This window comes from Danio rerio, chromosome 6 (genome assembly GCF_049306965.1).
Source record: "Danio rerio strain Tuebingen ecotype United States chromosome 6, GRCz12tu, whole genome shotgun sequence".
NCBI classification, from domain to species: domain Eukaryota; kingdom Metazoa; phylum Chordata; class Actinopteri; order Cypriniformes; family Danionidae; genus Danio; species Danio rerio.
In genome coordinates, this window is record NC_133181.1 from 34,706,830 (window position 1) to 34,733,401 (window position 26,572).

A 26,572-nucleotide genomic window follows, 5' to 3' on the forward strand; every position below is an offset into this window, starting at 1 on the left:
AAATGCAAACCTATACAGTAAATGCATTACTTACTAAAAGGTAGTAGTTCTACAAACTACTGTTTATTGCAATAAGTAAATTACAATAAGTTTTATTATTAAATGTTCATGTTAAAAATATAATAAAAAAAACCTAATATTTCCAGCCAGGTTTGAATGAACCTGCAATATAGTCAAAAACAGAGAACTTTTAGTTCTTATAAGTAAAAAGGCCTTAATACATGCAGTAGCTGCCGTATGTATAACCAGGTGCGCATGTGCATCTTCCTAAGCTTGTAAATGCATAAACAAACATTTGTGGTCGGTTCATAAGATCGGCCAGATTAGCGAGTACCAATCGAGTCATTAAATGTGATTATTGGCCGATACGGAACTCTGGTCGATCGATCGGAGCATCTCTAGCCAGTATGCTTTTTTTGGGGTCACAGTTTATTTTAAGATGTCATTGCTACAGTGTAACTATTCATTTAACTATTCATTCATTAGTTTTCCTCTGGATTAGTCTCTATTTCAGAAGTCGCCACTGCGGAATAACCCACCAACTATTCCAGTGGATGCGCTTACAGCTGCAACCCAGTATTGGGAAACACCCATACACACTCATTCTCACACACCCACACACACTCATACACTACGAACAATTTAGTTTAATCAATTTTCCTACAGCGCATGTCTTTGGACTGTGGGGAAAACCGTTGGAGTAATAGTAATTACTTACATGTACTTAGTATATCGTTAGGGCTATAATGTAAGTTAGGTTTAGGATTAGATGTATGTAATTATGCATAATTAATTGAAATGACTACATTAAATACAGGCACACCTCAAAATAAAGTGTCATTATTTTTGTGTTTTTAAAAATTATTCATTTCTTTCATGTCAGTTGTATGTGGTTTCAGGGGGAAGGCCGATCTAATTTGAGAGCACCTGACTGGACAATTGTTTTGGTATTGCAGCATGAGTCTTTAGTAATTTTGTCCTGTTTTCCCAAAAGAGAAGGCTGTATTGTTAAAGTTTGTCAGTTGACTAAAATGTAGCTTTTAATACCCTATTATACTAACTAGCTAAGATAAAAAAAACTGCTGTGACATGATCAGAGCATAATCAGGCAAGTGTGTGTGAAACCTAGAGATGCAGGTGTTTTGCGCTCGTAGAGTCGTGCATTTGATTTCAGGGCTCTTCGTTTTGTGCCAAGCCGCAGTTCAGCTCGCACCACACTGGCACATAGTTGAATGCCGGCTGAGGCGCAAGTTCACCGACACAGCTAGTCTATTGTGCCTGGCTGAGATTTGAGTGTAAACTGCGTCACACAGGTGTGAGGCCGTGCTAACCTTGAGCGCAGCAACTACCGGCGGGATAGTGTTAACGTTTTCTGCTTGATATCTTGAAAGGAGGATGCCGTAAGACACATATAACTTGTCTGTGTCCTTTAGCAAACTCATGCCAAATAAGAGCATACTAACAGTTATTTCACAAACATAAGCACTGTTTCAAAGCTGTTACAGTCTGATATGGTAATATGTGAGCATCCAAAATATTATTTTTTCTTTCTTTTTTGTAAGGAAAGGAAACAATTTTATCACCCAAGAATGAAAACCCATTCATTGTTGTATTATCATTAATCTCTAAATAAATCCCCAATGTATTTTTCATGTTGTTTTTATGTTTTTTTTCAATTAATTCCAAATTAAAGGTTAAAAAAAGACTATAAGATCTATAAGAGTTTCATGGCAGTTCTGTGCAAGAAACTGTAAATTAAAACTGTCAGTCTAGTTTAAGTTCAGTTTAGCACGTCAGTGTGGTTTAATTTTCACTACTGAAAGTTCAACCACTGAGGAGCAAATCCGTTGATATGCAGCTCAACAAGTCCCAAAAAGCAAGCCTGTGACGAGGAACAAACTTTACCAATTGACGAAAGTGAAGAAGAAAAAAACCTCACTATCATATCACCACTAGCCACACTTCCTATGTAGAGCTGCAGTCTAGACGCTGGAGGCTGGAGAACACTAGACATCGTGGAGAACTGCAGTTGTGAGTAGGTCACTAGTGAGTGATCATACTGGCCCACAGGATCAGTATCAGGATCAGTTTACTTGTCTGTAACTGGGGTCTTTCAGCAATCAGTCTCAAGCACTCCGCTTCTCCATGATCACTGCAGCATCAGCTAAGGATATGGCCTGGTCCAGGATTATGGATACATTGGCATTTCTTCACAAGGCTTGAATCGCACCAATGGAGCTGCATAATCTCTAAAGGCCTCTGGATGAGTGGACAAAATGCAAAAATGCAAAAATGAAGTGCTATAAATGAAAATAGTAGTTATATAAACAAACATAGAAGTAAACATGTAAAGCATATAAGAATTTCTAACAAAATGTCAGGTGCATTAAGACAGGAGTGTGTCTTATAGGAGGTTGTAAAGCCCACTCACCTGCTTGGAGTACCCTGATGTATCATACTGTTATGTGATAATTGTGTAATGTCTTACTAAAAAGATAAGTCTTTAATCTGGATTTTAACTGAGCGAGTGTATCTGAGCCTCGGACATTATCAGGAAGGTTGTTCCAGAGTTTTAAAGCCATAAATGAGAAGGCTTGACCTCCTTTAGTAGACTTTGCTATTCTGGGTACTACCAGAAGCCCTGAGTATTGGGATCTTATGTGATGTACATGTGACAGGATGTTATAGTCTGAGGTGTTCAAGTCCTCAGACTTGAAATTAATAATTTCTTTGGAAACACAATTGTTGCCTAATGAATGGGTATTGGTCAAGTGGTACATTCCAGAGTGGAAATTAATAACCAAGAAAGTGACAGGAAGAGGCTTTGGCTGTGTATGAAATCGCCTACTCAGTAGGTACTGCATTTGAATAAGTATTTACTACTTTGTATTCAGTATGAATGTGAGCAGTATGAACTGAACTCGGATGTACTATATCCAGCATCTTGTCATGATCACGTGACCTACCCATGTCAGCTGCGTCACTACACTCCTATTCATGAATTCTCTTGTGAAGCATCATGGGATAGCGTATTGTGCATTGGATGCACACTTCAGAATCTTGCTGGAAGTATTAGGTCATCTGGGTACTTCTCAAGTATTCAAATTCAATAAATTCAGATGTACTACTCCGCTCCCATATTGATTTTAGTGTACTATATAGTAAGGGAGTATGCGATTTCGGACAAAGCGTTTATCTATCTATCTACATCAAGTAGATTCAACTTTATAGCAAGTAAAACACACAAATGGAGCATCAGATTTAGCCATATCTCACGAATTAATCATGTCTTTAAGCGTGTTTGTATTTAATCCCACGCATACATAACATTAACATAACACCACAATGTCCCCTGCCCTTTCCCCCTTCCCCACACTTAAACTAAAGCAAACTTGAATCTCATCACCCCCAGTGTCAGGCCTTGGCCCCGCCTGAAGGTAAGAGAGCCCTGGTAAGCAGAGAACTGAGGGATTATACATCAGGAAAATCCTGCGAGGCATATATCAATGCCAGCTGGACACACCCACTGAAATGAATTGGGTCAAATGAGAGCAGTGCGTTAGGGCCGGGCTCACTGACAGTTACTAATGCGCTGACCATCGCGGGTAATAGGAGTGTACAAATGGCGAGAGGTTTGTAAACTTTGCCTGCTTTTCCAGGCCCGGGGTGTCTGGCTGGCTGCAAACGCTGACTAAATCAACGTGTTCCAATGCATACAGACACAAGTCTAGGAATCTGTAGTGACTGTGAGGGAAGCTTCGGGCGTTGAAAAAGACGGCAGGGGAATCGACAAAAGTGGGTGGACTGAGAAGAGAGCGAGTTAACAGCTTCCCACAGTTACCGTGAGCTAAACTTTTTTTTTTTTTTTTTTACGAGCATGAACACAGGGGAAAGTGTTTTAACAAGCATCTAGGCCAACTGTGCACACATTCACACTAGAACTCATAAAGATGTCGTACACACTCCCACAGTGGATGATAATAAACTCAGACTTGAAGAGTTGCATTTCAATTTACAGGGAATTGTATGATTGTTACACTGACAAAAAAAAAAAAAACGTCAAGTGTCAGTGAACATTCTACCATCATTTATCCATATTTTTTCCAATTTGTATACATTTTTTCTTGAGACTTAATCCCAAAGTATACCTCCCTTTCTGCCGTCAAACACACACACACACACACACACACATACACACACACACACACACACACACACACACATATATATATATATATATATATATATATATATATATATATATATATATATATATATACACACACACACACACACACACACGCACACGCACACACACACACACTATTATACACATATACACAATATAGCATATTATACACTATATATCACTATATATTCCCATATATATATATATATATATATATATATATATATATATATATATATATATATATATATATATATATATATATGACGCAGGGACGCAGGGAGGAGTTGACCGCAACAACTTGGTTTGAGTCCGACCAAGAACAGTTCCAGAAAGCAGGTAAAACAAAAGGCAAACTATTGCAATAAATAAACAAGTAAATAACATGGTGTGACATGGTAAGATCTCAATGTGGTAAAATTAAGGCAGCCGTGAGGGCTTTTCGTTTTCAGGATTTCCATTGAAAAAACTGTCTGTTGGGTTTAGGGAAGGCGGTGGGCAGGTTAATCCAGGGATGGGCAAACTTGATCCTCGAGGGCCGGTGTCCCTGCAGAGTTTTGTTCCAACTCTAATCAAACAAACCTGCTTGTCGATTTCTAGTGATCTTGAAGACACTGATCAGCTTGTTCAGGTGTGTTTGATTAGTGTTGGAGCTAAACTGTGCAGGACACCGGCCCTCCAGGACCGAGTTTGCTCATCCCTGGGTTAATCAGTGCTTTTTAAAACACTATCAGTTGGGTTTAGGGAAGAGGTGAGTGGAGGATTAGTTGGTCAGTTAGTCAGGCAGTTGACAACGGCCTCTGCTGTATTTATTTGAGAATAGTAGGTACAAATGGCACTCATGAGAGAAATTTAGGGTCTGAAAAAGCATTCACATCAGGCTTTGGTGCATTTGCAAAAAACAAAATTGCAACAAAAAAGTGGATGTGTTTTGCCCTCTCTAGAAATGTATACGGGGGTACATTGTATCAATAATGAGCCTGGGTTGATCATATCACATTTGCAACCTTAGCTTATCTTCAAATATTTGTAAAATTTTAAAGCACAATACTTTTATCATTTAGGTTAATGTAATTTTTAAACATTAATAAGACATTTTATTCATTATGTTAAATAAACATTAGGTTTATAAATTATGAATAAATAATAAAATATTTATAGGTAAGGTAAGTGGCTAATGAAAATTTGTTTATGATATCTAATAGGTGTGTAACAGTACTTGTATTCAATCTCACACCATCAAGTTAAATGCATTACGGTTTAGTTCATGTACTCCTATGAATACAGTCGGTCCAGATGTGCCAGTCACCAGAGTTAAGTCAGGTCACCCTGACAGTTTTGCCTTTTTGACTTCCATTTAAACTCATGCAGATGCACCAGACTGGAAACGCAAGCTCATGTGACAAGTTTGACATGTTGCTGCATTACAAAGTTCAAGCTTGATGAACTCTGATCTGAAAATTTGCATCATGTGATTGCGTTAGATTAATAGAAGATCAAAATGTGACTTCTTTGTGCAGAAATTTAAAATATGGATCAATTACTTGTTTTTTATCATTGTCTTTTATATCGAACTTTTATCGAAACATGACTTCAAAACTGAGGTACAATACCAAATCATGATTTTCGTGTACCCCTGTTATCTAATGTTTTAATCACATTATGTTAACAAATTGAACCCATAGTAAGCATAATATTATTTCATTTAATTTTCCTTCAGCTTAGTCTCTTTATTCATCATAGGTCGCCACAGCGGAATAAACTGCCAACTCATCCAGCATACATTTTAGAGTGTGGATGCCCTTCCAGCTGCAACCCAGTACTAGGAAACATCCATACACACTCATTCACACATACACTATGGCCCATGCAGTTTTTTCAATTAACCTATACCGCATGTCTTTGGACTGTGGGGGAAATCGAAGCACCCGGAGGAAACCCCCCGCGAACACTGGGAGAACATGCAAACTCCACAAAGAAATGGCAACTGACCCAGCCGGGACTCAAACCAGTGACTTTCTTGCTGTGAGGCGACAGTGCTAACCACTGAGCTACCATGTCGCCAGCATACTATTATCTTTATTATAAATTATTTAAAACAGTAGACAGTCGGATGAAATGTTTTTGCTATGTGCCGTAAATAAAATCACTTCAGTAAATTTAATTTGATACAGACACCAAAATGTCTTTGACCCATATATCCTGCTTTTCAAATAGGTTTATTAATGAAATAGGATTCTGCATATCACAAAAATCCTGATATTAAAAGAAATAGACATGATAAAGATAGAGTTATAGAAACAAACAAGAGCTGATCAGATATACAGGCTTCTGAAGTTCATTTCCTTATTCATAAATTGACAAATAGAGGAATGAAGGGGCTTGGGGAAGGAATGATTGTCAAACACGTGTTCGCAGAAGGTGAGACCGAGAGCGCAGGCGGAGGGAATTTAAATTGAAAGAGGGATGTAGAGACAGAGAAAATGGAGGTGCTGAAGGAGAGCGGGGTTAGGGTTTCGCTCTGGAGGTGATTGCCTCTCCTTGATATTGCTCCTCACCTTCAATGCTCCGCGGCCCAGGAGAAATTTCACTGTGCATCCCAGATCTTCCCAATGACACCTTTTCTCCCTCTCCCTGAAACATTTTCATCCCATCTCCCCTTGCGTTTGTTATTCTTCTGGCGTGGCGGTGGTGCTGAAGAAGAGTGGAGGAAATGCATGAGATTCGCCCCTTTTTTCACCTTTTCATCCCCCCACCCCAACCTCAAAGCGCTATCGGACCGCCTGTCTCTATATTGCTCTGCATAGCTTGGCATAAATCACTCTGGCCCCAACTGCAAAGCACTCTTTTTCTCCATTGGACTCGCAGATTTAGTGGCATTTCAAATAGATAAACACAAGCAACATCTATCAACACAACAAAAAAGGGGCCTTAATCAAAGGGTCCTGGTCCTTGGTCTGCAGTGTCTCCATTTACCTTGAGATAAATCCATTGGGGTGACCAGCGCTGCGGCGAGGGGCTGACAAATCACCCGCGTCAGCCTGCACTGTGCTGGAGCTTATTGGCCTTTCTCTAAGTGGTCTTACCCTTCACCGAAAAGGATGGTTCTTGTCAGGCGAGGCCAGATTAAAGCTCGACAAAAAGAAATGATTTGTTATTAGAGAACACCCATTGTGAATCTCTAAAAAGGAAACAAATATGTATGAGAATCAGATACTCCTATATGTGTGTGTGTGTGTGTGTGTGTGTGTATGTGTGTGTAAAGGAGAGCGGTTTGCTGCAGGAAAAAGAGCCATGGAGATGAGGTGGAGGCATGAGGTCTGAGATATCAGGAGTTTGTGTGTATATTGCATGGTATAGACAAATGGAGCGTTTAGGAGCATGTGATATTCTTATCGCTCTTGCGAAATACAGGATTTAAATCTGGTTAGAGCCTAGACAGAAAATGTGTGGAAATATAAAAAAGGTACTGGTAATTTTCTGTTGGGGTGTTATTTCTTAGAGTAATAGTTGTGTCATTGTTTAGTTGATCCAAACATGTAGTTTTTATGTCGTTTGAACACACAAAAATATATTTTATAAAAGATTGATGGTAACCAAATGCTTAACCATATAGACAACATAGACTCATTCTGATAATGTAGCTCTATAAAAATTTCTGAAGCTCACAAATAATGTAGCCAGAAGTACATATGGCTATGGGTACGTGTACGGTACGGGTATGGGTACGGTATGGTGCTGTTTTTTTTTTTTGATTAGCAGCTGACCACTTACCTCAATATGGATGGCTTTTCCAGTGTTACCAGTTTGTCCAGCAGCTTGCCGCATATGTCAGTGAACTTGAGACACAGAGAGGAGTTGACTGGAAACAGTAGATGGGGTTCAAGTCTGGCAAAGAGTGGTTCCAGAAAGTGGGTTAGACAAAAACAAAAGCCAAAAATAAAATAAAATAAACAAGTAAATAACAGAGTGGGAATGTGGTAAAATCTTAAAACATGGCAAAAATAAGGAGATTTTTCTTCTGGATTTTTTTTAGAAACAGTGTCGGTTGAGTTTAGGGAAGCAGGTGGGCAGGTCAATCTGTGCTTTCGAAAACACTATTGGTTGGGTTTAGGGAAGGAGGATGGTGGGTCAGTCGATCACTCAGTCAGTCAGTTGAGAGTAGCCTCTGGTGGATTTACTCGAGAAGAGCAGGTGCGAGAGAAATTTGAGAAAATTTAGATTTTCTGAAAGATCATAAACAATCTGGTGGATTTGCGAAAACAAAAACTGCAAAAAAAAAAAAAAAACTTACCTCCTTGGACATATTTGGCACTATGAAATGTATATAGTATACATGAAATGTATATTGGGCTACATTTTTAGAATGAGCCTGGGTGGCATGTAGTCATAAAACTGGGATTTAAAAAACTGGACGTCTTCCAATATAATTCTTGCATAAGAAGTCAGTGAGTACATTTACGTTGACACCAATACCAATAATTTTAATACAATTAAGACGATATTCTGATTAAGAGTCTACCATGTGAACAAAGATTTTTAATTACCTTAATCTAACTAAAGTCATAATCGAACTAAACAGAAATTTAATTCATTACTTGTTTTAGTCACATCCTTAATCAAACTATTCCTGTTTTGTTGTACTTTTCGCTACATTTTACGTCAGGATGCATGCACGGCAGTTGTCAGGTGTTTGACAACAAACAAATGAGAATGGCTTTAAGCAAGAGAGCAATTCTGAAAGAAATGCACATTATTAAGTGCCTTGACTTTGAAGGGGCGTGAATGAAAAATTAGTGAATAGCAGAGGTGGCCTGTTGTTTGAGAATTTGTATCTGCTGTTGTCTATTTGCATGCATAGTGTGAGCTTTTAACTGCTGTTGAAATTGTCGCAAAATTACAAACAAAATACCCAAAATCACATATACTGCATTAAGGAGCATGTTGTGTGAAATGCCGAAGGAAACTAGCGTCAAATGGTAACGTAATGACTCTAATGGAACTGTGTACTATAAGATGTAAAACAGGAACATGAAAGGAACATTAAAAAAGCAGCTCATGTAAACACCTTAATCATATTATTGTCTTATTCATATTAAGGCAAATAATGAGAATACTGATGTCCATATAAATGTAGTCACTGTCAACTGTTTGGTTACCATTACCGACATTATTCAAAATACAAAAACTGTCAAAGTATAAGAATGCATTATTTACATTTTAATATAGTTAAGTAGAAATAATCCACCAATTTATTATTTTTAAACTTAATTAATTTCCTACAAATGAAAATAGTCACTTAAATCTACAGATATAGAAGTCATATGTAATTATTAATTATTCATGTATCAACATTCCTTTAAAAATGACTAGGAGTCTCAAAAACCAACCAACGCTTCATAAACTTCCAATTAAATTACAAATTTCAAATTTGCAATGGAATCTGACAAACCAGTCTTGTGCAATCCTATGTGCTTACGGTTTATTTAGCTATCAAAGCTCCTAATGGCAGCTGCAGTGATGCAAAGATTTTTGCCAGTTAGGCCTTTTTTCTTAAGGGTGGGACTATTCCTCCATTTCACACTTTGCACATCAACACATTAAAGCTATTTACATATATGCTGTATTTCCCTAAATTTTCTTAAATCTCAAAATTGACAGCAGCGTGAAAGATGTTTCATTTTATAAACATTTTCATTTTATCAGCTTGCTTCCCAAGATCGCAGAAAGATACCTGAAACACTGAATGATGTCAAACTATGCGTGATAATTCTAAATGTATAGGATAAGATATATATTAAAGAGTGGTCTCTAAAAGTGGCCTCTGCCCAGCCTCGCCTGTTTCTGTTTTCCAGTATGTCCAGGTCTGTTCCTCTCAGATGTTCATGAGGGGCATCTGACACAAGAAATAGGTGAAAAGCAGAGAGAGAGCGAGAGAGAGAGAGAGAGAGAAAGGACAGGTGAGAAAGCGAGGAAGAGAAGAAGAAGAGAGAGAGAAGCTGTCAGGCTAATGGCCCCTGGAGATTGGCTGTCTCTCTCTCTTTTTTTCCAAAAGTAATCTCCACTAGCTCTAAGCAGGTGTACCAGGGCCTGCCACACCATAAATAAAATGGATTGGCAACTGAATGGGGAATCGCATATAAAGCAATAAAGCAATTTTCAATCACAGTCTGCTTGCCAGGCTTCACTCTCGGCCATTGTAGACTTTAGTCAGTCCCAAGGTTATGGAAACAGTTAGTGAGACACGGGCTGCTCAGACCTGTTCCCCACTAGTGCATAGACAAACGCGCTCGCGATGATATAAGTAACGCAGTCATAGACACAGCACATCAAACTGACCTTGCCGGAGGTGCTGCCAATAGAACTGCTGCCGGAATGCATGGCCAGTTGCTGAAGGTGGGAACTGATTCTATATGGGAAATATGAACATTTTGGGGACATTAATATAGCCAGGAGATCAGAATAACATAGTAGATAAAGGGCACCTATGATAAAAATCAACTTTTGTAAGCTGTTTGGACAGAACTGTATGTGTGTATAGTGTGTCCACAGTCATATTGGAGTGATATAAACCCAACAAGTCTCTTTTTTAAAATTTCCTGACATTAAAATAGGACCCAAATCTCAGTAATTTTGAGGCCCCCGGCAATGTGACGTATGAGCGTGATTTTCCCCGTTCACCGAATTGATTGATAGGCGCCATGTTTCTATATTAACATGTATACACATGTCCACAGAACTTTTTTTTATTAATAAACTGGGATTCAAATATTATTCATATTAGTAATATTAATATTAGTGGATTTTTATAAGTTTTATTAGTGTAATGCTGCGTTCACACCAGACGCGGAACGCGCATCAAGCGCGAGTGATTTACATGTTGTCAATGCAAACGCGCGAATAAACATCCTGCGGCGCGATCGCGCAAAAGGCGCTGGGCGAATTGAGCGTCTTGCGCGTTTCACGCACTTAACGAGCGTTTCGCGCGAATCTCTCGAGTTCGAAAATCTGAACTTCAGCGGACATTCGCGCCGCGTTAACCAATCAGAAGCTTGCTCTTGTGGGGGTGTGACTGTGACGTAAAACCTGTTGATGGTCACCCGGGGGAAATCCTCCAGGCGACATCAACAACTAATCATCAAACTGGGCTGGGCTCAGTCAAAAGCACCGTTGAAAGCCTCCGTGATCCAGGTTCAGTTTCTGGAGGAGTTTATGAGCTCACAGAGCTGGATGCACCTCTGAAAGCATGTAGTGGACTCAGACACAATCCTTAACATATCGACGCTGTTTTTCAGCCTTCATAAAGTGCATAAACACTGTTATTTTCTTCATAAAATCCATGTTAGCATTTTAGCAATGAAGCTACAGTCACCGGGCAGACAGAAGCCCTGCCCATCACGCGAATCCGTGTCTGTTCTGAAGTGAATTTGACACGCGAATGAAGCGAGGTTTGACGCGCGTATGAAGCGAGTAAACTCAATTGTTCACGCGGCTATTTATGCGCGAATAGCTCAATTTATCCCCGCTTTCCGCGTCTGGTGTGAACACAGCATAAAACATTTTAAAACAACATTTTTTAAAAAGTTCATGTGTTTAATAAAGACAGTAAAATTGCTATGTAATTCTTAACTGCTATAATCGCCATGGCCGAATGGTGTCAGTAAATGCTAATATGTGTGTGTGTACTTCAAACAGCATTTGTGTGTAACTCATCATTTCAGAAAGGCTTGAATAAACTCCACAAATACATGAAATAAAATGGGTATTTTTGACTAATAAGCTGTATTTCAGCTTCATCCGAGTCTGTCTCTGTCACAGTGCTGTTTATCTAACATAACACATGATGAGAAGCAGACACGCACATGGGAATGGTGAGCAGGGTGAAGCATCGCATTTGTATTTAAAGCCACAGGCAAAAACAGCGACAATTCATTCAGACACCAAAATGGGCAGATTCTGGAGGATATAATAAATGACAGACTTTACGGACACATTCTGGACACACAAACAAAGCTTGAAATAATGTGATACTTATTTGTTTATGATTAAGAGTTTATTTGTTATTTTGTCGTATTTTGTATATGGTTTGATTTGTTGAATGAATTAAGTTGTTGGGGACATCAATTATGACATCGATATTACGGAGCCTACCGGATATATAATGCATGTAATAATGGATGTAAAGAAAAGCACGCCAAGCATGGAACGCCAAGTGAAACACGGTAAAAAAAAGGCACAGGTTCACGGGGCTGCTTCACGGATTCCCCAATTATGAGTTTTAACTTCTGGTTTAAGGGAATTAAGGTAATTTGGTTTATTTGTTTAAGATTAATGTTTGATTGTTGATGTTGGCTTGGTGTTCTAAGTTTGGGATTCATTTGTGTTTGTTTGTTTGTTTATTTTCTCTGTAGTTCTTACGGTGATTCATGATGCAATGATGCATAATAGTTCTATGGAATTTGTTTATATTGTTTTTTAATGTATATTTTGATAATATTTATTATTGTATGTATAATATTACATAAAACATTTATATATATATATATATATATATATATATATATATATATATATATATATATATATATATATATATATATATATATATATATATTTATGTATATGTGGTCAGACTGAATCTCCAAGTATGCATGTTAAGCACAGAGAATTTAGTGGTGGAGCTGCAGGTTTTGTGGTGTGTGAGGTGTGGTTTATCAGTGTGTATGTGCTGTTCACAGGTCTGTCCCGCTGTGAGCCCAGCTGTGTTTTCTCTGAGTGTGCAGGTATGTGTGTTGTGCTCAGAGGCCAGACAGTGATAAAAGGCCCTGCTCCCCGAACCCCTGACTAACCCAGCTGTGACAAATAGTTTCCCTCGTACCCCTCTCATCATCTCTCTCAACCCTGGCCGTGAATTTCTTTGGCAAACACCTCGATTGGATGGGCAAATGTTTAGCCAGCTTCGAAAGAGTGTTTGGTTGGGATATTTTTAAGCAAATGTTTGCACAGTTGTTTCGACTGTCTGTTTTAACTCCACTTAGATTTTTAAGTTGTTGTTTGAATGAGCTTCTCACCTCACTTTTTTTTTCTGAGACAGATATTTATATGATATTAATATTTCAACATGGTTTGAGTACAATATAAATTAATAAAAATATACACTTAAGCTGATTTAATATTGTTATACAGAAAATATTTATAATATATCAATATTGTGCAGTATCATTTATTTTGGGCTTCGGCTTCTTCTGCTCATTCCCTTTATTTATCAGAAGTCGCCACAGCGGAATGAACCATTAACTTATCCAGCACATGTTTTACACAGCGTATTCCCTTCCAATCACAACCCAGTACTGGGAAATGCCCATACACTGTCACATTCACACACATACACTATTGGCTAATTTAGCATATTTAATTCACCTGTACCGCATGTCTTTGGACTGTGGTGGAAACCGGAGCACCCGGGGGAACCCATGGCAACAGGGGGAACATGCAAACTCTACACAGAAATGCCAACTGACCCAGCCAGGGCTGAAACCTGCAACCTTCTGGGTGTGAGGTGATAGTGCTAACCATTGAGCCACCGTGTCACCGTGCAGTATATTTATTAAAATTTGTCAAAATACCCGTTTTAACGGCCTTAAATGAGTTAAAAAGTATTAAATAAACATAAACCTTTTTGTCAGTGACATAAAGTTCTTGTCATGATTCTATACAGGCGGTGTTATTAACATTAATCCAACAACAAAAGACAAACAGAACATTTTGAACTTTGTATCAGTTAATCTAGTAGTGTTTGTTGTGGTTTAAAACATGTATTGGATTTTTTAATTTTATTTCAATTTAATTTGTATGAAATACTTCTTATTGAGATGCCAGGTTGCATTGGTCAAAAACAACATAAAATAAGCCAATTTTATGTTTATTATAATATATTGATGTAAAGATCGTTTTACGTAAAAAAAAAAAACTATTATTATTAAATTAATTTAATTAAGATAAAAAAATTTTGTCATAAACTGCACTTATTCAAATCACACTAAATCAAAAATATTATTCCTAAACATTGTCAATCATGTTCAAAAGGTATAGATATGATATATATTCGTTTCATATTTCATAGAATTTATATTTGCAAATTTCAATATTGTTTTTTTCCATTACTTTAGAACGTGCCAAATAATGACTATCACACACATTTTTACTATTTTGCAGAAGACGTCCTGTAAAATGTCACTTAGTTTAATAATAAGTTAATGTGTAATAATATTTAATTTACATAACTTGCTAATTAGATTAGATTCAACTTTATTATCATTAAACATGTACAAGTACAAGGCAAAGAAATACAGCTTAGGTCTAATAAATGCAGTTTAGGTCTAATTACAGTTGAAATCAGAAGTATTAAACCTCCTTTGATTTTTTTTTTTGCTTTTTTAAGTGGTTCCCAAATGATGTTTAACCGAGCAAGGAAATTTTCACAGTATGTCTGATAATATTTTTTTCTGGAGAAAGTCTTATTTATTTTATTTTGGCTAGAATAAAAACAGTCTTCAAATTTTTTAAAAACCATTTTAAGGTCAAAATTATTAGCCCCTTAAAGCTATATATTTTTTGATAGTCTACTGATAAAACCATCATTATACAGTAACTTGCCTAATTACCCTAACCTGCCTAGTTAACCTACTTAACCTAGTTAAGCCTTTAAATGTCACTTTAAGCGGTCACACTTTATGATAAGGTTCATTAGTTAATGTTAATTAATGCATTTACTAACATGAACAAACAATGAACAATACATTTACTACTGTATTTGTTCATGTTAGTTAACGTTAGTTAATGAAAATACAGTAGTTCATTGTTAGTTCATGTTAACTCATGGTGCATTAACTAATGTTAACAAACATTGACTTGGATGATAATAATGCATTAGTAAATGTTCAATTATGATTAATAAATGCTCTACATGTGTTGTTCATGATTAATTCATGTTAGTAAATGCATTAACTAATGAACCTAAAGTGTAAAGTGTTACTCTTTAAGCTGTATAGAAGTGTGTTGAAAAATATCTTGTCAAATATTATTTACTGTCATCATGACAAAGATAAAATAAGTCAGTTATTAGAAATGAGTAATTAGATTATTATTTTTAGATATGTGTTGAACAAATCTCTCCAATAAACAGAAATTGGGGAAAAAATTAACAAGTGGGGCTAATGACTTCAACTGTACATTAGTTCAGGTCTAAGTTACATTTGATGACATTAAACGACTCAAGACTTAAAATAGATATATAATATATATCTAACCTTGTAATAAGTAAGCCATTTAAGTAGTGCAAAAAAATGTGTATAATTGATGCACTGATTTATTTCATAACAGTTAGAAAGGGTTTCAGAATACAGAAACATTCGCAGACGAAAGCATTTGACATATCTTCCACTGGCAAGGTTGTTTGTGCTACAACCTTCAAATAATTTACAGCTGGTGAAACGCGCACTGTTAGCCTCAGAAGTGTCTTTAAATCTTTGCTTTCAAAGTCAAACGTCAGATAAAGCACAGAGAAATAATGTTTATTTTCCACTCTGTGTCCACTCCTCGCCATAGACCATGTCAGCGGGATAATAGAAGTTCTCCGGTTTGGAAACTGCAGTGTTTTTAGGTGCCATAAAATATGCTCGAAGCGTTACAAAATATTACCAGAATCACATTTTAGCTTAAGTGCAACTGCAGCATTTGATAAAGGTCTTACAGAGCATTACTAGAGATTGAGAACGGTTACATATAGTGCTGTCTGGCATTTTGGTACATTTCAAATCGCACACTTCGATCATGATAAGTGTTTTAGGTCACTTTAGGGCGAGCCAAGCATCTGCTTTACCTAAAATGCCCCTGGTGGAATATCTTAGAGATCACTTGCTTCTGTGTCTCTTTGTAATGAGCTGTGAAGAGCAGAATTCAAAAGCCTGGACGTCCCACAAATTTCCCCATAAAAACCATCTTTTGCCCCTCCGTGTTTATTTGATTGCGTTTTTCACTGTGGTGTCACTGGAAATATGCGAGATGTTATGTTACACCCTATTGATTACCTGTGTTAATTAAAATTTTAATTAAAGTTTTTTATGGTGTGCATTTGCGCTTGTGATAATAGTACAAGAAAAGAGCACGGGGTCTATAAATTGAGGCTTTATTTGCGAGCAGCAGCCATCAACAAATACAACAGTGTACATAAAATTTTACTAACATTGATTCTGAAAATATTAATGTTACTTTAACGTCTGAGATGTATTATTCAATTTAAAACTACAAAGCATAAAATCCAGGAGCTATAAGTCAGTTAATGAAGAGGAAAAGTCCATTACGAACCTATCAAAATCTGGATCATCTGATTCACATAAGTGCCTTGGATTATAACCAGAATCATTTACCTCTGCTGCTAGAGGCTCTTTGCTGTAATACACACTCGCCGCTGAACCTCGCAAGTTATAGGATGGATGGCTAGTTAGACAGACGAATGGAGGGATGCGCTCTTTGATTAAATGTATTGTCATTTCACATCCATTTCCGTAATATCATATTCCGCCTTACGAAAAGAAAAGCCGCCCGGGTGAGCACGAGGCTATAGGTTTGTCACAGTAATGAGAATGTCTTAGCGTGCCGTCCTTTTAAAATTCATTTGTTTACATGCTCCTAATTTATTTTTGGCTTAATCGCTTGACGTATTAAAAACCACTTCCGTCTAATTTCCAAGATAAACAATTTCCTTAGGACTGTAGAAACAGCAAGGGAATGAAGAGTCTGGAAGTTAGTAAACCATGAGAGCTGGAGCAGCTTTAATGAAAGTGGATTGATGTGAGGCTGGAAGGTTTGCTGGAGGCTTTTCTGGACGTTCTCCTCCTCCACGCTCTCCCCATGGCCTCTTTTCTCAAAAAAGAACAGTTGGGACTAATGTGTCTCTTTTGAGATGACACCATGGGGACATCATTCTCCTGCATTGGCCAGCCGGCCCACCGGGGACTCAATAATGTGTACGCCATTGTTGGGCTGGCGATGCTGCTACTGCATGTTGGTTTAAGGGTTTAAACCTGGCTAAAGAGCCCATTGTGCGAGGATCCTACCCTCAGCTGTCTTGTGCCCTGGGCAATGGCTGGACAAGACGGATTGTTTTACAGCTCTGGGCATAATGATGATGATGGACTCAGTTACGTCCTAATGGAAGATATTTTATTGTGGAAACTTTCAGAAATGCTGATGGCGTTCAGAGATGACGACAGTGTTTTTCGGTTTTCTATCCCTCATAAAACTCTCCCAAGGCATGACATTGTAATGATGGGCCATAAGAACTTCAATCAGTGATTCAGCTCTTGGTTTGTGGTTTTTATGACCAGTCCCATATTCACAATGTGCAGCGGTTCAAAAGGGCATGGCCCTTTCACCTCTAACACCGTGTCTCATACGTTCTTTAATCGAATAGCCATGTAAGACTTTAGTTACTCATGCTTTGGGCATAAAAGGGTCACTGTATTGATTTGATGTTTATCATTATAATACAAAGCTGGTGAATGTTTCAAAGGGGTGGTCTAATGCTATTTCATGCTTACAGAGTTATTTACACTGTAAAAGAGATGGACTCAAGCATAGGTCAAGTTCAAAAATGTATATTTTTCCTAAAATTTTACTTCAAGGTGTAAAGGTGTTATGCTATTTTTAAATTTTTTTTAAATCTTGTTTTATGACAAGCGCAAGAGCACAGTTATCTTCACCTGCCACAGTGCTTGGCTGAGAATGAGTCCCTAAAAAGTGTGCTTTTGGATGTAAGGCTGTAAAGCTGATCTTGTTTCTCATAGTTAAAGGTGCAGTAGGTGATTGTCTTCAGAAACAGTTTTTGTTGTGCTGGTTGAAAGTCTTTTCACATTCCAATAGTACTGATATTTAAAGTAAATGAAATAAATGTATTTATATGTATTTTTATATTCTGGGTAAAGCATGAAACTAAAAAAATGTTCATTCAATTAAAATAGTGTCAGGCCAACATCTCCCATAATTCCGATAAGTAGCTCAAACTGTCTGTCAGCAAATGCAGATTTAAGCAACTGCGCTCCTGTTTGTACACAGCTCTGCCGTTCGTGAGAGTGAGAGAGAGAGCGATAAAAACATGCTGTATCAAAACTTTTTAAAACCCTGAATCAATAATATTGGAGTTACTTTTGCACGCTAGAGGAAGGACGACACCATGGCTGAAGGATTTCTCATAGACAGGTAATGTTATGTTTTAGTCACACAGAGCTGATGTTGATTGGGTTGTTATGAATGATAGAAGTGTTGTTCGGCCACTGGCGAAAAATTGATGTGACTATTTTCATTTTCATAAGATCCCGCTCATGTTTTTAGGAGGCGTGGCTATTGACGGCAGGGGAGGACTGTGTTTTAGAGATTTATGCTAACAGCTTAGCATTGTGGCAGATCACCTACTACACCTTTAATTTAACCGCATGCCCATTTTAAATACTTCACCTGGTCCACCTTCGAATTTATTAATAACACATCACTTTTATATTTTTATGCCATCTGGCTTATGACATGAAAAGCAGCATCCCCATGCACTGCAGTGGATATTAGTGCTGCTGGATTTACAACACGCAAATTTATCGACTTCTCCTAAACTACATGTACTGTAAGCAAGTGGCTGTTTAACTTGGAGAAAAATAGATTAAACATTCTGGTTACATAATTTGTGTGTATCGATTGAAAATAGGACACATTATACATGTGTATGTGCAAAATGATAATTATTGCCATAGTCCATAGACATCAGCATACATTTTACAAAGCACCTTTCTGTTTTCCTAGTAAATCTCTGTGTTAAATATCTGCAAGCTAACTAAACATTATTTTATTGAAAGTTTTTTTTTGTTAAACGTCTGTTTTTTCACTGATAGCCCAGATTAAGCTTGTTTTCGCCTTGTTTGGATTTCTATTAGATGTTTTTAATTACAGTTTTTTGGTTGGTATACATTACATTTCTTAATTGTGAGGTAGCTGCATCACAGTTAAGGTTTTTGCACACTATAGTATGAAATTTTTCAAGTTTTTTTGTATTTATATCTGAAAATCGTTGTGTAAGCAAACCTTGCACACCTTGAGTCCAGTGCTTATTAATTAATTCATTATGAAAAAACACAAAACATTTCGGACTCAGTTCAAGCGTTATACTGTACTTTGTTCTCCTCTCTCCTTTCCAAAAAAGAAAGAGGAATAGGCTGCATTTTGTGTTTATTCAATGTTGCGTAGAAAGAGTTCAGAGTTTATTTGATACAATTATTCCAAAATGCAAATTTTATTTCTGGAAACTGTCAAAACACCTCTAAAATCACTTTTTCGAAGGCAAAAAGTGGAAAAATCAAACCTGATTCAATTTTTTTTTTTATGACGGAGAAACATTTCAGAGACAGTGTGTCAATATGATTCACACAACGTGAGGCTGTATTTATTTTTTCACCTTGTGTGGATGTCTAGTAGATGTATTTTAATTGCAGTTTTTTGGTTGGAATACATGACCTCTCTCAGTAGTGAAGAAGCTGCATCACAGTTATGGTTTTTGCACACTGAAGTCTGAAATTTTTGTAAGCGTTGTTTTCAAAAAATAAAAAATAAAAATAAAAAAATTGTCACCTAAACCAACCTTGCACACTGAGTCCGGTGCGTATAAATTAATCCATTGCAAAAAAAAAAAAAAAAAAAATCGCTAAACATTTCAGAGTCAGTTAAAGCAGTGATACTGTACTTCGTTCTCCTCTCATATCTCCAAAGTACAGAAATAAAGTAGAAAAGACTGCATGTTGTGTTCATTCAATATTGCGTAGAAAGGAAGGAGAGATCTGAGTTTATTTGCTACAATTATTCCAAAATACAAAGTTTATTTCAGGAAACTGTCAAAACACTTCTCAAATCACTTTTTCAAATGCAAAAAGTGGAAAAAAATCAAACCTGATTAAACATTTTTTTATAACAGACAAAAGTTTCAGAGGCAGTGTGTCAATATGATTCACACAACGTGAGGTTGAATATTTTTTTTATTGTGCGAAATTACAGACAAAAATTACGGATTCAGTGTGCAATAACCTTTACATTTACACCTTTGCTATAAAGAACAGTTGGCACTGAACACTGTTGAAAGATTGTTGTTGTCATGCCTTCATTAAGAAATGCATTAGTCTGCTTATTAATTGGTACTCTAAAATTACATTTTGGAAATAACAATATAGGCTTGAAATGCACAAGAAACTTATCCTACACAACAGAAAAAACTGTACATATTTCACAATGTAATATGTGTGTCAAATGTGTAGTTATTACAGAAATATGTAAACAACAATGTCAAACTTAGTTTCCCTCAGGCGCACAATTCTGCATGTAAGTTAACTATGCCCACTCATTTAGATGTTGCAACACACGCACACACACATATATCTGTGGTAACAATATATATCATCATATCGCCCAGCCCTAATCAGAAAATTATCTTTTGTTGCATGATATTTGACTTGATTTCTCCACGCTGTATTCTTCATCAATTTAGAAATTGTAGTTTTATATTGTGGTTTTAGATTAAATCTTTTTTCATTTCTGTTATTTTGTGACTTTGTTTTTATATTATGAATAGTGTAAAATGTGCTTCTCAGGCTTTAGATAAACATGAATTTGTTGTCCGGGCTCTGTCAAAGGTCAGCCGTGAAGTGGTCCTTTGACAGCCATTACAAGCTAAGCCTGTGAACTTGCTACATCTCTAGCGTGTAGTGATTAGGAAATATCTATTATGAACCGAGGTAAAAAATGGACACCGGAGCCTTTTCAAAAAGAGGTGATTCATAACAGGCTAAAAGGTCATGTCAAGTGGCATGTTAGTATTTCACTTTAACTTTGATTAAAGATTTTTGGAAAAGATGGGAAAAACGACTCAATAGCGGGGCAGCCCTCCCTTCTTCTCTGGAGCGCCGGTTCTATATTTTCTGCAGAAATCGATAAGGTGGGAACTGAAGAAGCTATTGCTACTCAGTCAAGGCACAAGGTTCTTTCATTCATCCTTCCCCTCTCAAAGTGTCAGGAGAGCCTCCAGAAGCATACTAATACAGACTCCACAATGCAGAAGTTCAAGACATTTACGCCCATGCTGCTCTTGATATTTCAGTCACACTTTACAATATGTTTTGTAAAGGTAATGTATTGATTAACATGAGAAACCAATAAACAATACGTTTAATGCACTTTTACAGGATTTATTCATCTTTGTAAAAATTAGTTAAGGAAAATAGGCATTCATTGTTAGTTTAACTAAGTAAGTGTTAACAAGCACAACTTTGAGTTTTGATAATGTGTTAATAATAGTTAATGTTATGTTCTGTTATTTTTTATGTTTAGCTTCGCTATGGAGAATTTCAGCGTTACGGATTTGACATTTACATTAAAATCTCAAAACATAAAGTCACAGAGAAAGTAAATGTAAACATTATATTGAAACATCTGTTTATATTTTTCAAAACAACTGAACACAGAGTTTAGGAATTAGAAAAATATTAGTCTGTTAACATATTTTAGATTTTACAGTAAATGAGGGAAATAAACATGCATTATGGATGTGACCAAAAAGTTTGTGAGTTTACAGTATACAACATACTTTGTAGAAATTTTATGAATTAATTGCACAACCCTAAAGAAATAATGCTAATCAAAAGGATAAGAGTTGGCATTCTAAAGAACAAAAATGATCAGTTTTATTTTATTTGACGTTTTGGCATTTATGAGGAAAAAGCTTCGTTATGGATGTGACAGATGTGAAATTAACAGTATTTATTTATCTTCATAAAAATTAGTTAATGGAAATAGTCATTCGCTTTTAATTTGGTAACTCACAGCGCATATAACTAATTAAGTGTTTATAAGCACATCTTTGGGTTTTAATAATGTGTTAATAATAGTTATTATTGTTATGCTCTGTTATTATTTATGTTTAATTTTGTTATGAGCAATTCCTGCATTATGGATATGACATTTGTAGTAAAATCTCAAACTAATTTGAAAGTATATGTAAACAACATGTTTATATTTTCCAAAACATCTAACCACAGAGGAGAGTTATGGGATCAGAAAAATATCAGTTTGTTAACATGTTTTATATTTCAAATTAGGGAAATAAACATGCATTATGGATGTGACCAAATAAGTCTGTGAGTTTACAGTATACAACATACATTGTAGAAATTCTATAAATTAAACTGCACAACCCAAAAGAAATAATGCTCCTCATTATAGAAGAAAATGTCATTGCTTTTATTTTCTTTAACATTTTTGCATTTATGAAGAAAAAGCTTGGTTATGGATGTGACACCTCTCCGTTTTGGGTGTTACAGATGTGAAATAGCCAATTGTGTAACTTTGGTAAATCAAATATAATTGTTTAAAAAACGTCGAAAGACACATTTTTGAGTATTTTTTACAATGCTTTAAAACTCTCAACCACGTTCATGGAGGACCACTAGCATGTTTTGGATGTCTCCTTTGTCTGTCACACCCATTACAGGTGTTTTAGTCTCTGCTAATAAAATGATTATCTGAATCAAGTGTGTTTGGCTAAGACATGGAAAATGTGCAGAGCTCGTGGTTGAGAAACACTGCTTTCAAATACAAGACCACACAAAAAAACTTGGAAATGGTTTCGCTATTTTGGTGAAAACAAAATTTCTTTAATTGCAAGGTTGACATTTGCATGGAATTGCTCTTATATTATATTAAACGTGTTTTTGAAAGTTGTCTCTTACACACACCAAGGCTGCTTTGATCAAAACTACAGTAAAATCATAAAAGTTTAAATGATTATTCCTAATACAAAGTATAATATTTTTTATATTTTTTAAAATAATAGCTATTTTTTATGTTTTAAAGTAAAAAGCGCAATATTAAATTACATTTAAAATATAATTCCAGTCTTTAGTGCCACATAGAAATACTTATATGAATTTCAAAAACAGTCAATACTAATAATTTTATATAATAAAACAATTTAAATACAAATATTTTGTAACATATTTCACACATCTTTACTGTGATTTGATGCCTTTAACAATAAGTAAATTAGTTTATCATTGCAAACTTTTTATCTGTTATTATATTATATTATATTATATTATATTATATTATATTATGTTATGTTATGTTATGTTATGTTATATTGTATATTAAATTATATTATGTTATGTTGTGTTGTGTTGTGTTGTATTGTATGTTATGTTATGTTATGTTATGTTGTGTTGTGTTGTATTGTATTGTATTGTATTGTATTGTATTGTCTGTTATGTTATGTTATGTTATGTTATATTATATTATATTATATTATATTATATTATATTATATTATATTATATTATATTATATTATATTATTTTATATTATATTATATTACAAAAGCCCAATTTGTAATTGTGCATATTTTTAAAATCCCACCAACCCTTACAAATCACACACATCCATATTGTTCATTACCTTGCACTGTAACATAATGTCCCATTTCTATTACTGTCCTATGAGACCAATACAGTCAACAGCAACTCTTGTCATACAAATATGTATCTCCATCAGTGAGCATGTACCCGTTTGCTGCCTGATAGCTGGTAATATGAATGTAACTGTATGTAAGCTCAAGGGACTCCTGTCGCAGGCTGCAATTACTGGCTGCCTGGTGTAATGGGAAACAAATTTGCAGGAATATTGCCGGCCATTCGTCTTTATTTACACAGCCGATAATGAGGCGCTGTGTTAATCTGGCTTAAGAATCCCATAGCCTGAAGGATAAATCAGGCCTTCATATTGATCAGCTCCGGAGGTGGATGGATGTTTTTTACAACTCGGCCTCCTAATACTCGGAAAACTCAATTCAGAGCCGAGGGACAAAAGGGCTTTTTGTGTGTCCAGCTCCCCTATATGACTTATGACTAAAAATATAGAAATACTGTTTAACAGGAATTTGAATGTGCCTTTTTGGGGTAATATTTTTAGCTCATGGCCCACTTCTGTGTACAAAGACAGCTGCAGATTAGACCGCTCCGTGTTTTGAAATATGTGCTCATAAATTGAGTATTCACACATGCTGGCTGTCAGAATATTGCCTTTCCTCGCTGTCTGAAGCACAATCAGTCACCGAGCATGTTGATGAGGATATGAATATTATTATGTGTTCTATAATATAAGCATTATTTTATGCGGACGGAAACCATTCCTCACACATGTTAAACATCTATTAGGATGAATGTAGATATTTGCGCTTTGTTCTCGTTTTACTTTTTTGGGTTGCATTTATTAAAACCAGAAAACCCTAAATCAGTGTATTTATGCTGCAGCTTTTTTAAAATATTACATTTATTATTTTAAAAGCTACTTGTACTGTTTTTGAATTTGATTTAAACAAGTGGCATTTGGTTTGAAAATAAATGATCAAAGTTTGAAATGTTGGGTTTAGTATGTTTTTTATTTGACAAAAATAACTAATATAATCAATATTGCAAAATTGCTAATTATAAAAAAATTGCATTTTAGCATTTTAAATAACACTTTTGTTTTTTAACTATGTCAATTTGATATACATTTTAACAATATATATTAAAACTTGATTAACTATATAGTCTTAAATGTGTGTTTGTGTGTGTCTGTGTATGTCTGATAATATTTCTTATTTGTTTTAATTCAGTTAGAATAAAAGCAGTTTTGAATTTTTTAAACCTATTTTAAGGTCAATAGTATTAGCCCCTTTAAGCTATATATTTTTTTCGATATAACAAACCATCTTTATACAATAACTGGCCTAATTACTCTAACCTAGTTAACCTAATTAACCTAGTCAAGCCTTTAAATGTCACTTTAAATGTGTAGAAGTGTCTAAAAATATCTAGTGAAATATTATTTACTGTCATTATGACAAAGATAAAATAAATCAGTTATTAGAAATAAGTTACTAAAACTATTATGTTTAGAAATTTCACTGCTGATACAAAATGTATAAAAAATAACAAACAAAATAAAAATAAGCAAACTGTGCTGTTTGTCTTGATGTTTCAGCTGTAAAAATTTGAACCACACTGAACTGAACTAAACTGAACTTCAGCTTTGAAATCTGGATTTTGCTAGAACTAAGTAAAGCTGCTTTGACATAATCTACATTGTAAAAGCACTGTATAAATAAACATGAATTGAATTTTATTTGTTTGGAACAAAATTTCTTTTATTTAATTTTATTTTAAGTTTACTTTTTATTTAACTTCAGAATATCTTTGTTAAATGCAAAATTTAGATTGGGTCAACATTAGTGTAAACCTTCTCTTATAGAATATTAAAGTGCTCAGCCTCAGTTCAGTCTCCTGCATGCTTCTCTCTAAATGAGATGTCCATAGCACAATGCAGACCCCTGCTGTCACACCGCATGTCTCCTCTCATGCCAATTACATTCTGTGATACAGTCACAGCATATCATGACTGCATCTGGAGTTGCCGCCTGAATCTGCTTCCTTTCCCAGCATGCACTTCTTACTGATGACATATTAGCAGTACTATGTAGTTAATGCTAAATGGGGGAAGAAATTTGTTTGAACAATGCTTATTGGTCATTTAGATATAATAAGTATCTGCTAGTATTTTTGTAGACCAGCCACATTCTTGTTGCACTTTTAAAACTTTTTGACATTTTGTTATGTTTTTTTTTTTTATCAGCCTGAAACTGGATAAGTGAAGTTGATTTATAAACAAATTTTGAGAGGATCACGTGGTTATGATTGACACGGCTAGCCCTGAGTCAAGCTAATGTAAAATCCACCAATCAGATGATTCCTAACTTAGTGTAAATAACCAAAGCGTCTTACCTTAGTCATCTTCATCTTGAAGAATCCCCCCTTCCACCCCCTCTCGCTCTCTTTTTTCCTCTGTAGGACAGCACGGCAGCCCAGTGGCTAGCACTGTTGCCTCACAGCAAGAATGCCTCCGGTTCGGGTCTCTGCCCAGCCAGTTGGCATTTCTGTGCAGAGTTCATGTTCTCCCCGTGCTCACGTGGGTTTTCTCGGGTCCTCGGATTTAACTGAGCTTAAACTCCCCTCTCTCCCTGCAAATGGGAGGGAGCCCCGGGCTCGAGGATCTTACAAGCTCAGTGCTCTCTCCCGAGACAGCATGCCAATCTAGCTTTATTACCAATCATCAGCTAAGTGTGAACTCTTGAAACACTGACAGAATTCCTTTACATGCAGTTGATCTCCAAAAAAGTCAATTGACTTATAAAAACTTGTTTTTATTGACCAACATTAGAAGTGAACTGCCTCACCATTTTAACAACGTGGCTTTTTGTATCCCC

At 35.9% G+C, this 26,572-nt stretch overlaps 1 long non-coding RNA gene across 2 annotated transcripts; it reads right to left on the bottom strand.

Moving 5' to 3' along the window:
- Positions 1–1,557: 1,557 nt before the first annotated feature.
- Positions 1,558–26,220, bottom strand: LOC141386306 (uncharacterized). Of its 2 annotated transcripts, XR_012408023.1 has the most exons (5): positions 26,091–26,220; positions 10,529–10,598; positions 7,166–8,077; positions 6,748–6,883; positions 1,558–2,259 (listed from the first exon to the last, which is right to left on the bottom strand). It is a non-coding gene; the product is annotated as an uncharacterized lncRNA (long non-coding RNA). The 2 variants fall into 2 exon arrangements; XR_012408022.1 differs by lacking the exon at positions 1,558–2,259 and having other exon boundaries at positions 6,212–6,883; positions 26,091–26,193.
- Between the last annotated feature and the right edge of the window lie 352 nt (positions 26,221–26,572).